Below are 4225 nucleotides of genomic sequence, written 5' to 3'. Positions count from 1 at the left end.
AATATAAAATTATTAATAAATATTGACTAAGTTGTTAAAGTTAAGTACACTTTAATTAAGTTGAATTATTTATCACATTAATCACAAGTTTAAAGGAATAGTTTGCCAAAAAATAACAATTTTGCCATCTAAACAGCTGATAAAAACATCACAACAATCCACAAGTAATCCACACCACTGCAGTCCCTCATTTAACATCTTGTGAAGCCAAAAAAGCTGCAGGTTTTAAGAAACAAATCCATCATTAAAACATTTTTAACTTCAAAACATTGCTTCTGTCTAAAATACAAGTCCATAATTCATAATAATGCTTCCTCATTGTTTGTTCCTGATGAACACTGCTCTAGTCGTTAAAGCAGTCAACTATAGATGTTGCATGCTAGTGAGATATTCTTTTAAACTAATGTGATATTTAGATGTGCAAGATGAGAAAGGTATAGATTTGAATGAACACAAAAGGTATCAGTTGTGTACATCCATTTATCATCAGCACGCCTGCATGCTGGCATTGACAAAGTGTTTATGTTTGTGCATCTGAAGTCAAATCTAAACATTATAAAGTAATTCTTCTCTCTGATTTATAATTTCTCCTTGTCCAAAACCTCGCCTCATAATTCACTATGACCTCCATTCAATCACCGTGCTGAATGGTTCAGCACTCTTTTAATTAAACCAATCTGCTTTTAAATTGAGGGTACCATTAAATTTATTGGTAAAACAAAAAAACTTTGCTTGTTGAAATTGAAAAGCAGTTTTCAATTAATCTAAAGTTCCCTCTCTGTTTCTCCCATAATTCTTTTGCTCTGGTGTTCATCTCTGTTTATTCATATGCACTTTTGATATATTTAATTAAAAATGAAATGAACAAATGGAAACATTGTTTGTGTAGAAATATTCCGATGTAAAGATATCAAAGTGAGTTTGAAAGTAGAGTTTTTCAGCATGATTTGATCTTTTGGTTTTTGCTGTTGCATTAAATGATTGAATTAATTAATTAACTAATTAATTAATGAAAACTGCCTTAGTGTTTAATGGTCTTACAGCGAAATGTCCTCTGTGACAAACACTTTGGACGCCACAGTGCCACTGTATTTATTTTCAGGCTTTGTTTCTCCATCAGTTTAGTAGCTTTGTGAGTGGTCATTAATTACAAAGGTAATTTAGAAAATGCATAAATTTGTCATCCAAGGTTAATGACAAAGCCTGCCACAGTGAATATAATTTTCTCTATAAAATACGTTCCGTGAGTGTGTGCTTATCCTAATGGATACGCTTCCCACACGGTAAAACGTGCAAATGTGCATCCTAATGAGCTGTTTCTACCCGATCCGACCCTTTAAAACTTTTGCTGGTGTAACCGAGTCGGGTTGTTTCAGGTTGATTCAAAATCATGTCATTTAAACCAGTTATTGTTTAGATTTAGCATACAATGCACAACTTGACTTGGATGTACTGGTATTCGTGTTATGGATAGAAATATCCATGTGAAACCCTTCACAATATACTGCACATTTGTTTTATTTATTTGAATTCTAAAAAAAGGGATTATATGAAAGCATTTGAAACCGATTTCCACTTTGCTAAATAAATAAACAAACAAACAAACAAACAAATAAATAAATAAATAAATAAATAAATAAATAAAATATCCATTATCTAATATTAATGATAAATGATTGGTTTCCATTTGACAATAATATAAATACATTCATGTCCAGCACAAAGGAAGCATTTGTTTAAATAATCTAATCTAATCTAATCTAATATAATCTAATATACTATACTATACTATACTATACTATACTATATAATATAATATAATATAATATAATATAATATAATATAATATAATATAATATAATATATCATGACCAGAAGTAAGAAATGTCACTTTTCTTAAAGTCAGTTTAAAACACTATTAGTTTTTATTAAAACACGTTTTTGGATGTTTTATGAAAATTTATTTTGTATTATTATTATTATTATTATTATTATTATTATTATTATTATTATTATTAGAGTGGTTGAAACCAATAATTTCTAAGCATTTTATTCAGTTTTTTATTTTATTTTATTTTATTTTATTTTATTGACTGATTGATTGATTGATTGATTGATTGATTGATTGAAATGAGGAAATTATTTTCAAATGGTTTTGTACAATCCTCTGTTTAATAAAATAAAATAAAATAAAATAAAAAAATAAAATAAAATAAAATAAAATAAAATAAAATAAAATAAAATAACTCAAAAACTCAACCTAATAGTGTTTTAAACTCATATAAAATGTATTACTTCTGGTCATATCTATACCTATAAATAATGTCATTTCTAATTACATTTAATAAGCATATGTTATTTTATTATATTATATTTTATTTATTTTATTTTATTTATTTTATTTATTATTTTATTTTATTTTATTTTGTTTTTTGTAAAGTGGAAATTATTTGCAAATGCTTTTGTGCAATCTTCTATATAAAAAATAGTAACTTTTCATACTTCTGGTCATGATATATATAAAGTAAAATTATCTATTTGTCATTACATATTATTTTACTATATTATATTATATTATATTATATCATATTATTATCTATAATCCATAATCTTATCTATAATAATAAATAATATAATTTATTATTGCATTTAATAAATAAACCTGAGGGGGTTTAGCAGCATTTTATTTAGGTTTTGGATTTTTATTTTTTTATTGTTTTGGTAAAGTGGAAATTGTTTTTCAAATGCTTTTGTGCCATCCTGCCATCATCACTCGAATGGTCAAATAAATGCATGTTCATATCACTAAAATCACTATCATTCTCAAATTGCAGGCTTAGTCCCTCCAGCCTCGGCTGACATCTTGTTTGGACATGAGCCCAACGTAATCGCTGCTCCAAAATCTCAACCGACACATAAAAAGGCCATGTCAATTTTGTCTACTCTGGCTGAGATCACCATTAAAAGCTCTGTGCCACTTGATGTTGTTGTGTACACTTGCTTGGAGTGCAATAATTGCAGGCATAAAACTCAGCGCGCTTTTGATGCCAGTTTACACTGCACTTGTGCTTCCTTCATGCTTTGTGTTGCTGCTGGGCCTCTAATTCAAAAGCCTTGTGACTCATTTCAAGCTATTGATTTTGAAAAACAATGATAAGGACTAAGCCGCTAGATGAAAAATAAGCAAGAAAAAGACGTTCTTAACTAAATTGAGCACTGCTGGCAAAACCATCAGCGAGCTCTCCTCTCATCTGCAAGCTAGAATTATATCCAAAAGCTGCATTTATCTTGGGAGTGACTTTGGTTTATAACAACCTCAGAGATTCAGGTAGGTCAGCGTTAGGATACCATGGTAACATGAGAGTGATGAAAGTGTTTTTCGAGACGCCAGATGCGGTCGGTAAATACACCCGAGCTGTCGGTTATACCTGATAGAACTGTATTGATATAATGATGTGAGCACGCATTTCGTTCCTGAATGCCTGAAGGTTATTATTCTGAGAGAAGTCAGTCGCGGCAGTCTTCAGTATGGTAATTATTCAGAAATATTGGTGATTTTTCAGGTGTGAAGGTATAGATGAAAAATGAAGGAAATATAAATGTGCTGTTTCAATAGCTGAATGCCTGCATGAATAGCTTTGAGTTGAAGTTAAATTGCCACAGGTTCAAAATCAAAAGTTTGTGTGTATTTGACTCTAGGAAATTGTAAAATACATCAAAAAAAAAAAAAAATAAATAAATAAAAAAATAAATAAATAAATAAATAAATAAATAAATAAATAAATAAATAAATAAATAACAGCAACAGCATTATTTATATTTTATTATAATATGTATCAAAATATATTGCAATCATTTATAAATAAAATTATATTTTTATAATACATATATAAAATGTAATCATGTTATTATTATTATAAATATTTATTATTATCAGTAAAATTAAACAACAGCAATAACAACAACAATATAATAATAATAATAATAATAATAATAATAATAATAATAATATATATATATATATATATATATATATATATATATATTTTTATTTTCTAGTAATTATATTTTATTTTATTAAAATACACAATTTAAATGTTATTATAATATATAATAAACGTCTTTATTAAAATCATTTTTTTTCTAAAAATATATATTAAATAAATTACATATTATAAATATAAATATATATTAATGAATAAATAATAATAATTATTATTATTAT

The sequence above is a fragment of the Labeo rohita genome, chromosome 1 (assembly GCF_022985175.1).
Source record: "Labeo rohita strain BAU-BD-2019 chromosome 1, IGBB_LRoh.1.0, whole genome shotgun sequence".
Taxonomy (NCBI): Eukaryota; Metazoa; Chordata; class Actinopteri; order Cypriniformes; family Cyprinidae; genus Labeo; species Labeo rohita.
The sequence above is the reverse complement of the archived record's forward strand: the minus strand, read 5'-3'. Positions refer to the sequence as shown.